The sequence below is a fragment of the Sander lucioperca genome, chromosome 5 (assembly GCF_008315115.2).
Source record: "Sander lucioperca isolate FBNREF2018 chromosome 5, SLUC_FBN_1.2, whole genome shotgun sequence".
NCBI lineage: Eukaryota > Metazoa > Chordata > Actinopteri > Perciformes > Percidae > Sander > Sander lucioperca.
This window is the reverse complement of record NC_050177.1, coordinates 8,729,512-8,744,066: the sequence shown is the minus strand read 5'-3', so window position 1 is coordinate 8,744,066 and position 14,555 is coordinate 8,729,512.

The window sequence follows — 14,555 nt, the reverse complement described above, 5'->3', positions numbered from 1 at the left end:
TTTATTTTAAAAAAAAGAAACTCTTGAAACTGAATTCAAAGCAGGTACAAGACATTTGCTGTTGGGCTGTGCCAGCTGTCAGTGCAACATGAATGCATGAATGTCGAAGCAGTGATGTTTCAGTTAGATAATGCTAATCCATTTAAATGTTCAATTTTAATTTGGAATGACATGTTTAAGTGTAATTAGCACAATGGGGAAATTGAGAGTGAACGAATGTCTGAGCATGGCTTGTTTAGTTGGCTAATTGATTGATTGAGATTGATGGCATGTAGCACTTGGCTTTGCTGAGGTATAATTAAATGATGGGGGAATAAATAGTGGGTGAACAAAGGCAAACACAACGAGCTCTGTCTGCACACGTATCTCCCTCTATGTTTGCTTCTGCTTAGCACAAATACTAAAGGACTTGCATAATTCTGATTTACTTATTATTACCTGGAGGATTCAGTTGTGAACAAGAGGACAAATCGCTCTGGTATCTGAATCAGAAATACTCTATTAATCCCTCAAGAGGAAATTGGGATAAACTACAGTTGCTGTAAACATAGAGCAATTATAAGAAATAAGAAATATGTTAAATATGTACATTATACTATGACAACAATATATGGCAAAGAAGAATATGTCCAGTATACTACAATAAGTAACTGTGTAAATCTAACTATAAATCGAGGAATCTCTGTGTGTATGTATGTGTGCCTTTCAAATGATCCCGCAGGCGCAAAACACGTCACATAACACGTAGTCTATATCATAGTTTAACAAATAATAATTGCGATATTTTGTGAGTAGAATCTGCCACGTTCTCCTAACGTGGCTAAATGTAGTAGTCCAAAGTGTTCCACTGAAGTAGAAGTGCACAGAAAGTCAGAAGCACAGTGGGGTTGCATGTAATGTGCGTTGAGGGCCTTCTGTAAGTAATTTTGGGGTACAATAGTTCAGGAGACAGCTACAAGCAGCAACACAGCAAGCAATCAGCCTGTTCCAAACAGGCACGTTTGGAATGGGCACTGCATTAGTTATAATAATGATGAAAAATGGGATCTATGATTAAGTGTGTTAAAATGCAAGAACAGTATAAATAAATAAGTACAAGAAAAGCAGTATAAGCCTAATGCCAGAGTAGTGCACTACTGTTTTCTGTGTGCCTGATGTAGCTTCACAGCCCCCCTCAAGACAAGTATTGAGTGATTGTATTTTAAATGAGCACAAGTAAAGTAGAACTGACGTAACAGCTGTTATATATGTTAGGTGTTTGTTATATATGTCAACGTTTATTTTCAAGTTTTATTTTGAGGGTCTTTTAAAGTTATTACATGCTGTCTCAGCTAGCAGTTAGCCGAATTAGCTGTTAGCTAAACTAACGTTAGCTTGGCTGTCGACCGGAAGCGTGGAACAGATCGTGCAGTGTCGTAAATCCTCGTACAACCGCGCATGCACGAACATTTTGCGCATGTGCAGAACGGATCGTGCAGGCAGAACGGATCGTGTACCGACACATACCTTTGCGCTGGTGTGTGCGTCAAGCCGCGTGTGTATGGGTGTATGTGTGTGTGTCTGGGGAGTGTGTGTTGTGAGAGAGTGACGGTGATTACCGGTAGCTTCAGAGCGAGTAGCGACTCTATACTCTTAGTGAGAGAAACAAAGTGTCTCCTCTGTTCTCTCTGACCACGTTGGGAAATCTGGAGCAGGAGAAGTTAACCCTCTCCTTGATTTTACGTTGTTTATGGAGAAAGAGAACCAGGAAATGAGTCGGGGGAAATGCGCTACCAAGCCGCGGCCGAGCGACGTGCGTCGCCGCGACGCGTTTACATTTTGAAATGCGTGAAAAAGCCTCGGAATCTGAATTGAAAACAAGGTTTACAAGCAAACACATTAACAAAAAAATAATGCCCATAACAGGTTCGAAATTCGAATATTAAGGGCTGCCTAATATTCGCTTGAATATCAATTTTTTTTTAATATTCGAATTATATTCGAATATCGAAGTTTGGCGTCAAAGCCCTAGTTTACATGGTTTAATTTTCAAAAACTACCATATTTTTGTTGTACTGCACATTGCTGCAGCTCCTCTTTTCACCCTGTGTGTTGAGCTCTCTGTTTTAGCTACAGAGTGAGACATCACACTTCTGTACCATCTTTGTTGGGAGTCGCACATGCGCAGGCGCGCGGGAACCTATTTTTTGACCAGGGGTGCTGAATAACAAAATAATGGATGTCTGACGATTTCTCCCCCCAGGAAATGTTTCGGATTTTGACAGCTAAATACGTCATTTTAGTGTATGGGTGAGAGTGAGAAGTTTTAGAAAAGTCCTGGGCAGCCACAAATTCCACTGTTCACTCACCACTCCGACTCCACTGCGCGCAACCTAACATCACAGAAGCGCACTTTACGTCATTAGCCTGTTTCAGTATAGCTAAGGTAAATTACTTTTCTAATCGTCAAAACCACACCAGAGATGTTTGTCTTGAAAATATATATGCTAATAATCAGGCTGCAATGACCTCGCCAACAATTTCTGAATAGCCTAACTTGTGCCTTCTCCACAGCAAATGTGTCCTAACCACGTTACAGCGGTTTCTGTTACAGAACATATGCAATGAAAACAATCATACTTACAGGCATTGCCCTCACAGGGAACGGAATTATCTTTAAAGCAACTTGTTCTTTTTCCAGAATAACCAAAGTTTCAGGAGACACTGAACCAGCGTGTAAAATGTAGCCCCAACAGTCACCCTGTTGGGGCTCTGCAAGCGAGACGCTCTTGGTTCCTCCCCCGTCTTCCCCACTGCCTGCTGATTGTCGTATCGGTTCTGGACTGCTCAAGGGTGTCACCATGGCAACGTGCTGTGTTTTCGCTATAACATTCTGCGGACTGGGACACTAGTGGGACTGCCGGGCTGTGCGTTTCTCAGCAGGCCAAACTCCCCCACCCTACCCTATACCCCCAGTCCCACGCCTTCGCCGCTAAATGTGCAACTGTACATTTATGTTGTTATGTTATGTTATGTTATGTTATGTGCTGCAGTGCAAATGTACTGTTTGTGTGCTTACGTGCTGAGGTGTTTTTTCCTGTTCCCACACTGTTCTTATCTTTATGAGGATAGTCTGAGAGTTGCTTTTTTTTTCCCTCTCCTCTCCTCTTCATGTCATGCTGTATCTGTCCCTGCGAGAGTTAAGTGAGAGTTTTAAGTGCGCATGCACGAAAGCTGCATGCTGCCTGTTCCTGCTCCAGCTGTTGTATATGTTGTTGTATACCTGAGTGGTAACAAAAAATAATTTGCCCCTGGGATTATTAAGTATTTTATTAGTATTTCTGATTCTGATTTCTGATCTGTTCTTTTCCACACGTGAAGAGGAAGTAAGCTGAACATATTCGCGTATTTCAGGATAATTACCAATTGTGCCCAGTAGATGGCACTCTAACACAACAAATGACACAACAAACGGCTCATCATTCATGCTCATCTCAGCTGAAAAGACCGTTGAAAAGTTTCTGTCCCAAAACCTCCTTCCAGGATAACTGAAGTTGCTTGGCTGACAGGGCTTTTTTGAATCCTTCTGTAAAGTTATCGTTAGATGCTATGATGGTGATGCTATGATGGTGCTGCTAACGTTAGCCGAGTTGCTTGCTAACGTTATTTCAGACTCAGGCTCTTCAGCTGCTGAGTTTGCCTCGGCGGTGGACGAGTAAACATCAACTGTAACATCTACAGATGAAATCTTGCTAATTTTAGCTGCATTACTATGCCGGAAAAAAAAAATCTTGTATCCTTTTCTGTGACATATTCTTCTCTACAACTAACGTTCCAGTCAACTAGCCTCAGCCTGCTCGCTTCTCAGAGAGTCACGTCACTTGACTCACTTTCACTTTGACCTCTAGAGCAGCTATAACAGTTCATTTTTAGTAGGCTATATTCAAACTTATCCATAACTCTTTTTTGCTATTTGCCTCATTATATTATATTGATATACAAAAATATAAATAATGTCAGACAGTGAATTAGTAATTATTTAAAAAATAAAAAATATAAAACCCAGCTCCTGCCAGCAGGGGGTGCTGCAGCACCCTCAGCACCCCCCTTCCCACGCCCTTGCACATGCGCAGTAGCTAGGTAAGGACTGCTAGCCAGTCAGAAGCAGAGTATGAGGGCGTGCCACGCTAGCAGCTAGGCGAGCATTATAACGTGTGTTACAAAGTGACGCACGTTGGTCACGGAAGTAAAGGCTGGACTACAATAGAGCTGTTTGGAGCAGTTTGTGAACAGTGTTTTCTGTTGGAGATGGTTAAGTCCCTTTGGGGTGGACTTTGGGCTTTTTCACTTTGTAAACCTATAACATGCACAAAAAAAGATATATAGCACAATAAAGGAAAGGGGAAAAAGCCAAAAAGCATAATATTTGCACTTTAAAAAACAAAACAAACTCTTTTCATTTAAGTATTTATATACCGAAGTGTCTTCTTATAACAGCCATATTGTGGGGGGGAAATGCCAAGTCATTTTCTGTGAAACTGATGAGCTAGTTGTTTCAAACAATGATGAAGGACAAGCACCTGAAGCCTGCGATAACCACAACACAATTATCTCAGGCTGCTACAATATGACCCAGAGAAATCTGCATTAATTAAAGCACACACAACCAGCCTGTTAATCCTGTATGAAAGTGTCAGGGAGAAGAGACGCGTGTGTTTGGGAGGTGATTAACTCCAAACCTGAAAGATGCTGTGAACAGCACTATAGGCTCTAATGTCAGTGATGCTGCTGCTGCTTGATGTTTAATTCTCTGACACGTAATCAGAGATTGATGTTTACCAGAGGGAGGAAATGTGCCGGATGTTGATGTGGAAGTTTTAGGTGTGATTAATTAGAAAAAAAAAAAAAGCTATATACAAAACAAAGAATAGGTTCATCTTATCCAGCAGGGGGAAGAAAAAAAAAAAAAAAAGAAGGGTTTCAGACAGGAAATCTGTAATTATCTGCTGAGCCTAAGCTTCAAGCAGCATCCTCTGAAGTTCCTTCAACCACATTTCAGGGTGACTTTTTTTCTGCGGTAGCAAAGACAAGTTCTCTTTTGCCAAATTCACATTGACGTTCCGCTTCACAGCCACCACCCAGATACAACAAGGAAGGCAACCATTTCCCAATCTACTCCTCTCATCTTTTATTCTGCTACGTCTGCATGTAATCTTTCGATCATATTAAGCATTGTTGATGCATAATTCATTTTTCATTTAAGGTCGATTTTTTTTTTTTTTTTTTTTTTTTTTTTTTTAATTTAAAACAGTTAGGCAGCTGTTCCTGATTATCTTTTTGAGATAACTGTAAAAATGCTATTGTTGCATTACAAGTTTATTTAGTCACCCAACTTCTTTCAGATGCACTGCAACGCCTCTATGGATGTTTTTTTCCACTTATGTTTTGTGTGCGTTTCTGTTGTCAGCATATGAAAGTGTTCTATTTTTGTGGGACAGCCTGTTTTAAAATAAAAAAAAAATTGTCTGTGCACAGCCTTGAAGTCAGTCATAGGGAGGCTTGTGGAGCTGGTGAATTGCGGCAGGAACACTGCCGCCTCAATAATTTATCACTCTGAGTCTATTTTCACTTATTAAATTAATTAGTTAGGTAATTAAAAGTTACATGTTCTAATTAAATGTGCATTGAATTCAAACGCAGGGCCTCCACCTGGAAAGAAAGGCATCATGGGATGAAGTTCATCAGCTTGCACTTAACATCCAATTCCATTTGGGAAGATGTGGATAAGTTAAAGAATTATCTGCGTCATGCTCTGTGACCATTGCAGTCACTCTCTTTTGAAATAAGAATTTAAGATAGTAACACTGCACTGCCTTACAAAGAGAGAGAGCAGTAACTAAAAACATTAAGTTGATTAAAACAAAAGGTTTGAAGGCTCTAAGCCTGACTGTTTAAGTTATAAAACTTTAGAATTATTAATAATTCTCACAGACGTTAGCCTATGTAAAACCTAAAAAAGTAGGGGACGGCCTAGGCTAGTTATCGGCTGCGATATTCAACATTTTTTATAATTATTGGAATCATAATGTTTCCTTATCCCTCTATGTTGACAAATGCACGGAAGAAAAATGTAGTTTAGGAGTATTACAGTCAACCAACACCTGGGAAGACCGTCTGCAATACATGCAAACAGAGTGTCAGCCTGGGAGGAGCCAATGGCTCTTTGATTTATTTTAAGATCATGTTAAAAAGTTCTCTTTTGCAGCATTCAAGTAAACATACACTACCGGTCAAAAGTTTGGGGTCACTTAGAAATTTCCATTCCACTCCATTCCAGACAGAATACCAGCTGAGATCAGTTGCACTGTTTTTTTAATCAGGACAGCAGTTTTCAGATTACATTATGTGCTTACATAATTGCAAAAGGGTTCTCGACTGTTACAGAAAGAAGTGGCTGATCTTTAATGCAATATCTACATTGCCCATTATCAGCAACCAACCACTCATCCAATGTTCCAAAGGCACATTCCGTTTACTAATCTAATATCATTTCAAAAGGCTAACATTGAAGAACCCTTTTGCAATTATGTAAGCACATAATGTAATCTGAAAACTGCTGCCCTGGTTTTCTGTCTGTAATGGAGTGGAATGGAAATTTCTAAGTGACCCCAAACTTTTGACCGGTAGTGCTTAGAGGCATTTGAATAAAGTTTGGTTTTGGAATTTGTGTTATTCTAAATTTTGACATTTTGCTACTGCAAATGAACATCGGTTCTAAATATCGGTTCCATTTCAGATTTTTATTTACTAAGGGGGTGAATCTTCACTGGTCTCACGATTCCATTATGATTATCCTGTCAACGATTCGAATTGTTTCAATGTCCTGATGCAACACCTCCTCATATTATTATATATTGCTACACATTTATTTATTTTATTTATTTAACCTTTATTTAACCAGGTAGGCCGTTGAGAACAGGTTCTCATTTGCAACGGCGACCTGGCCAAGACAAGCGTAGGCGTGCAAGACAACAAATTGTTTCACATTCAATACAGTACAAGAATACAGAGAATACAAAATGCTACATCAAGTGCAGAATAAGTGGGCATTACAAATGCCGGCACGTAGTGAGGTGTAATTAAGTCGATGGATGTGCAATATACATGAACAGAGAGTCTATATCAATGCTGAGATGGTGTAAAGAGTCAATACAGTTACAGTTAGTCTAGTGGTCTAGTTAGCGATGTAGATCAGTTATAACACAATGTATATGAATAGACAGTCTAGATAAATGCTGAGGTGTAGTGAAGAGTCAAAATACAGTTAGTGCAAGTTGCAGTCTATTAAGTGATGTAGCTCAGTAATAATGCAATATGCAAGAATAGACAGTCTGTATAAATGTTGGGATGTAGCTAGTAAAGAGTCAGAGTACAGTTAGTGCAAAGTGTGGTCTAGGTAGTGATGAAGATCAGTGATAACACAGTATACAAGAATAGATAAATGCTAAATAATAAATGCTGAAATGTAGTAAGAGTCAATATAGTCAATATACAGTTAGTGCAGATTGTTGACTAGATAGCGAAGTAGATCAGTAGATTGGCAAAAAATTGTGTGGCACATGGTTTTCATCAACAAAAGTCAGATATATCTGAACTGTCCTTTTAATTGTATCTGCTCTTAAAAACAGACACTTCCTGAATGTAGCGTAGTCTGAACACAGCAGACAACAGAGAAAAGGCAAAAACAACAAAAAAGCAGCGAGCGGAATATAAACGAGTTACATCAGTAGGCAATAATCGATTATGGTCTGTCACTGCATCGATGCAGCGATGCAATGATTCATATATTTTAACACCTCTATTATTTACTGTATAAAAAAAAAACAACAACGCAACATCAATCAACATTTCTGTCAAAGTGCCAGTGTTGGCCAGCTAATTTTCTATCTTTGGCCAGATGCAACAGAAAACAGCGAGACAGTTTGGGTTAACATTTACAGACAGGAGACAACAGGACAGCGTAAAGGCACCAGCAGCAACAAAATGAGCATTCTTAGGAAGCCATGCGGAGCGACAAGAAGCAGCCAGACATTAGTACAGTAACACATCAACAGTATCCACATTCAGCCATGCAAGCAAAAAAAAAAACACAGCCAAGCAGCACTGACACAGCCATGTTCTTGAAACATTCAAACACAAAGAGCAGCAATAAGCAGTAGTTTTGCTACTTTTGATTTTCGATTTAGGTTAATATTTGTTATTTGGAAAAAACAGACTCAATTACTAAGATGTTGGAGCATCAAAATTGATTTTTTTCAATTCCAAGAAACAGGAGAAAGTAACAACAAAGTGTTTGAAGTTTGAACAGCAACAGCCTCCAACTAAATCCTCAACAACTGCTACATTACATCTGAAACTAAGCTGCCCGTCTGCTCACCGACTCCAGGAGCAGAGATCACATCACCCCAGTCCTTCACAGCCTTCACTAGCTTCCCCATTCAACAAAGAATCCAGTTCAGAATTCTCCCTATGACCTGCAAAGCCCCTCCACAACCTCACCTCACTGACCCCATGGGGCCCATGCACCGACATACTTCTACCAGCAACCTCAGAACCTCACCCCACCCCTCTCACACAGCAACCTCAGATCCACTGATTCCAACCTCCTCACCCCCCTCTCTCACCCGTTGCCCCCTCCCTCTCCAACTCTCTCCCCCAACACCTCAGACATTCTCCATCACTCCGCTCTTTCAAAACCGCACTCAAAAGTGGGTCTGACGAGGGACAGGTGGGGTTTTAAGTCAGGTTTTAAGTCAAAAACCATAGACTAACAATATACAGTCTATGGTCAAAACCCACATTACTGTCATTAAACCAACTGGGTCGCCAGCAACCGATTACATAAACGCAGAGGGTTTCACATTAAGCATTAAAACACAACAGTTCAAAACGTGTTTCAATACGGACATGTTACACATCGTTAGATCGGTTAGATTATCTGCAGTTCACTCCTTCTGTTCATTTGACATAACGTCACAGGCACCAAAGCATGATTCATAATCTTAGTGCTCATGCTAATGAAGAAAAGAGACGATGAATGACGGTTACCTGTGTGCTGGTCCTAAACGCTGAATCCTGAGTCCATTCCTGGCTTATTTTTATTCCTCTAGTCCGTAAGGGTCCACCCATGAAAAGAATCCAAATGCTTTTTTTTTCATAACAATGAATCCAAGTTCTGAATATCATCCTGTGGTGCCACTAGCTAGCTAACTAGCTAGCTAACTGTCTGCTAACTGTCTATTAACTTTATTCACCAAACTTTTTTTCTTCTTCTCTTTCTCAACCATGTGGCTAGGTGTGCTTGTTTTTATTTAGCACCCCCACCTTTTACACCCCGGGACGCAAAATTACGAATCCCACTATGGCCACGCCAAGACCCGCCCTACGAAGCAGCTCGGTTGGTTGGGGTTAGGCATTTGACCTCGAGTGGTTAAGGTTAGGGTTAGGGGATTGGTCAGGGGATAGGACCTGAACATGTAAGCATGGACGCCTGGCCAATAGTAGTGTGTGAATGCTGTTGAAGGGCGGGTCTTGGCGTGGCCATAGTGGGATTCGTAATATCGCCCCCGGGACAGCCCCTGAATTTCAGCAAGCGCTTCCAGTGTGGAAGGCCAATGTGCGTATGCTGTTGCGTTATGTCTCTAAGCAGCCATGTTAGAACGAGCTGTCATTGGTTATCAACTCGTGACGAAGGTAGCCAATCAAATTCCCTTTCCAACAGTCTACACTACAGCTTGGATAGGTGTATTTCATTGGAGCCAGTCCAAATGATTGTGTAAGTCCCTCCTTCCAGAGATAGCAGTCACATATGTGTTTTGTGAGAAAAAAAAGATGATCAACAACGTTTGAATGAATGTAAAATCAAGTATAGTCATCTGAATGCTTCATTATTGTTTTTTTCTCCAATGTCACTGAAGTGAGTTAAGCATTTAGCACAGTTTGGTCACTTAAATAAATTTTGGAGATGTTCGGGGATAGCAGTGACACCCATACAGAAAACTCCCAGCTCCCATAAAGTTAGGCCTTGAGCTATGCAGATGTTGTTGACAAGGTGTAAAAGGTTATTTTGGTGTTTTACATAGTGTGACATTAAGCATGCCTTAGTTATTGTGATTAAAATATGACTCATTATAGATGAGGACCAAAAAAAAGGTATGTTTTAATCACAAGCTAAACAAGCACTTTTTCAGAGACTAGAAGGATTAAGGTTTCACATGCAGCCTATAATACAACTGTTATAGGCTTTTCTATTTGGGTAGGCTACTGTAAGTGAAAATCAAACAAAGAGAGGTGGATTTTAACAGGTAATCTGCTTTTAATTGATTGAGTCCTTTATAAAAGCGCTAAATCTCATCTAGGAAACTCAATAACTATATTGTTGGAGCATCACATTTGATTTTTCTATTCATGAAACAGTCACCAATTTCACCAGCTAGCCTAAACTAGCTGGAGTGCAGTCAAAGCCCTTTGGTTTTTAGCTTTGTTTTCTATTTTTGGTGAATTCCTTCATGCTGTTTTTTTCTTCTTGCCAAAAATGACACATTTTTTATGGTATAATACTTTTCATGGTAAGGTAAGATATCAAAGAGTCTAGTTACTGTGTTTTGGCTTTGTAGGGCAACACAGCTTAAGACAGTTGGATGTAGAGGTTTACAGACAAATACAGAGAAATGTTTGGTATTCATTTCATTTGTTCAGCTGTGCAAAGGATTCCATTTTTGCTTGGTAAAACAATGCTGAGCAGAGCTGTTTATCCAGTTTACCAGTGTGGTCATCTCTCCACATCGGCGCTGAGTGTACGTTCCCAGTTCAGACTGTACACATGCAGAGTGACGAAGAAAGCCTTCATCTGAAGCATAATTCTTGTGCTATCACTGGGTATTCGTTTAAAGACTGAAATGAAAGCCTGAGCCTGTGATTTAGTAAGTACCCAGTGTTAGCGCACTCTTACCATGTCATTGTGATGTGAACAAAAGAAAGCTGAGCTATTGAAAGAAGAAAAATGTGTACAGAAAAGAGCAAAAGAGACGAGTTAATGGAAACAAGATGGAACACACTTTTCTACAATGGTTTGATTTAATTAGTATTCAGAGGAATAGTAGTAGTAGCAAGAATATTCTGTTATATTAGGAATTTTGTTTTAGGCCTTGAGTAATTATAGCAAATGTGAGGGTGAACAACATCTTCCAATTATGTCGATAATTACCTTTAAATACATAATTAGGCCCTTATTGAACACAGTTGTCACATCCTGCGTTCTCTTTCATATATAAAAAAAATTGCTGCATTTCTGTGTGAAGTGGATCAACGTCTGTATTATTTACCTTTCATAAATAGCAACATCGATTTTTAATTGAAGCCGGTCGAGCTTTTATTAGAACATTCATTCATTAGATTAGGTTAAAGAAGATAAGCTCATCGCAAACTTTAATCTCATCATCCAAATTATGAAGAAAGCATGAAAGAAACAACACAGAGGTGATTAGTTTACTTTGAACCATATTACCTGTTAAATGTGCTCGCAAAGTGGTTTTATGGTTGCTGTGACCTTAAATACTTTTTTTTTTTCTGAAAATATTTCCGCCTCCACCCTAAAGCATATTTGATTTAGTCCAATCTAAAAAAAGGGCATGTCAGAGAGAAAAATTAAATCCGAGCATGCTTTCGTTTCAACATTGATATGAAATCCTTAAATGCATTCATTAAATATTTGTGAATTTATAGAAGGTGGAGCCTGAAGAAAGTGAGGCTCCCTGTTTTGGTCGGTGAAATGACTGCATTGTAATGACTTTTCTGCTCAGTTGTAAGTTTCCTTTCTAACATATCATTTTCATACACTGACTTGTCTTACCTGTCTGACTTTAGGGTCACTGACCAACCATAAATTAGTACAGTGTGTGTCCACCTGCAGCAGCGTCAACAACATTAGCAACAGTGAATCCTTTTGAGTCTGCATGGCAACTGAGCATGAGCGTGTTTACTCGGGCCTCTTATCTGATGGTTACACTAAATGCTCAGTGATCCAGATGGGGAGCTTTTTTATGTTTTAGTGGAGAAAAAACCCCATCTCTGAACAAACACTCTCTGTTGCCTGAAACTGTTTGAATTCTGTAGCATTTTATCATTATTCCTCATTAGTAATGCCCTATGGTTTTAAATGTCTGCAAAATTCAAAATCATCGAACTGTATTCAGCCATGCCACAAAACTAACAGATGTATCATTTATAAGTAAATGCCCCAAAATGGATTCACATGGCTGAAGCTTATTCAACTGGTGGTTACCTTTTATACCAACTGTAATGTCTTAGATAATTACATTCTGTTTCTCTGGCTATAATTTATCAGTTAAAGGTCAAGCGCATTATTTGCAAAACAAACTGAACCCTGCATTGCGTGGGCCAGTACTTACTCTTCTGGTTGCTAAGTCACTTTTATATGCATGTGAATGTCAAATTAAAAAAACGGAGCCCTAATAGGCAGCCATTACTGCGAGTGAGAAGCCTTTGTGTAAACCTGAAGTCTAATCACTTATTCAATCACTAAGCATTGCGTCCCTGCTCTCCTCCATCCGCCACCACTGCTCCCTCTAAAAAGCAGCTGATTTTATATTTCAGAAAATACATATTTCTGACCATAGCCATGGCCTAATTGGTTGTCTGAAGTACTAACAACGTTCTCTTGGTGGCTGTAATTAAATTAAAATCCATTGTCACGTTAACTAGGTAATTAAGTGAGCCACAGATGATCTCTGAAGAACTTTCTTTTTTTCTCTTATCCATGACAACAACTACATACAAAAAGCAGTGGAAGGATACGAAATCTGAAATACACTGGGGATTGTGACACAGAAGGCTGCAGTTTCTCCTAACTACATAATCAGCGGGATGTTGAAAAGATAACAGGAACGTGCCTAAAAGTAGAAACTGCCATCTACTTGTTTAGCCCTTGTGAAACTCATCTCCTAGAACAAGTAGCAAGTAACAAGTAGATGGCAACTTGTTTAGCTCTTGTGAAACTCATCTCCTAACCGTCAACACGGAGGACAATCTGGCACCGAGGCAGAATGTGTAGAGTGCGGATCAGACTTTTCCTCTGTCACACGAACAAGGAAAAGCACCAAAAATGGATGCTTTAGCTTGTAATAAGCTGGAGTGCTGCTTTATGTGCTCACTAAAACATCTATTTTAAGGCACAATTTCAAGCCATCACACATTGCTATCTATTTACAGTGGCAGCATTTTAAAAGACAATGCTTCTTTATCCATACAAGAAGAAAACAATGATATGAATTCCTAAGTAAGCCCCAGCAGGATTCATATCTTTTTTAAGTAGAGGCTTCTACTGCACGCTTTTACTGTTTAAATATGCTCTGCACTTCACATTCAAGATCCATCAAAGAAACAATGAGGAAGTGTACATTCATAAAGCTCCAATAATGTTTTGTAATGGAACATTAGACCGTAATGAACAACCAAAAACGGTTCTTTATGGTGCCACTAAAGTGCCATGAACCAGAGCAACACAGATCCTGCCATGTGCTATTTTACTACTAAATCTGCAGACTGCACTCACAGAAAGAACCATTACGGATTTTAAATTGTTCCTCCAGAATGTGAAGAGTCTATAATGCACAATTTTGTGCAATTCTAAAGAGTAATCTCCTCAAGTGTATAGGGCAACTATTATCCCGCAGATCACCTGCCTCTGGAGAAGTGGCTGGCCTTTCACCTTGCACCTGCTGGTGCCTGGCACCACACACCTCACACATTGCTCTTGCATCTGGAAGACACCAGATGTTCTTGAATAATTTCTCATACAGGTTAAAGTTCTTCCCTTTTTGCAGCTGAACCTCAACTTGGTCAGCATTTCTTCCAATTCAGATGCATCAAGACACGTGATTTCTGCTCAGATATCTCTAACTTTGAAACCGCAGCAGCAGTGAGGGGAGATGATAATCTAAGGGGTGTCACTGGAGAGACGTTTTTCCACTCATTTCATTTGCCCCTGAAAAATAAAGACTAACCAGATCTTGAAAGGTAGCATGTCTCAAATGCATCACAATGTTCCAAAAGCAGATGGCTGTCTAGCAGGGCAACAATTCTTTCTCTGAATCGCTGAATAATACATGCATATCTCGCTGTGATCCAGTGAATTCGATAGCCTATAGAAAAGGATTTCTCTCAACGTAAACCATTTTGCTAGAGGCCGTTCTTTCCTCAGGTCCAGTCTCCCATAAATAATTTGGCTTCAACCTTCACATGCATAAAAATTGCAACTTGTTGGTTATGAGAGAGAACAGTGAGGATGCACTTTGAATGCCAATGCGGCGATGAATAAACAATGGCTCACTGCTCCAAGAGCAATGCAGAGCTGCCAAGAGCCATTGCTTTGAGTCCACAGGCTCGGTTAATGGTTTTTCACCACAGACCAAGCCTTTCAGTCAGCTGTGAATGGGAGGCTGTTTTGATCTGGCGGGGGGGGAGACTTTAATAATTCCTAACAAAGCAACAATTCC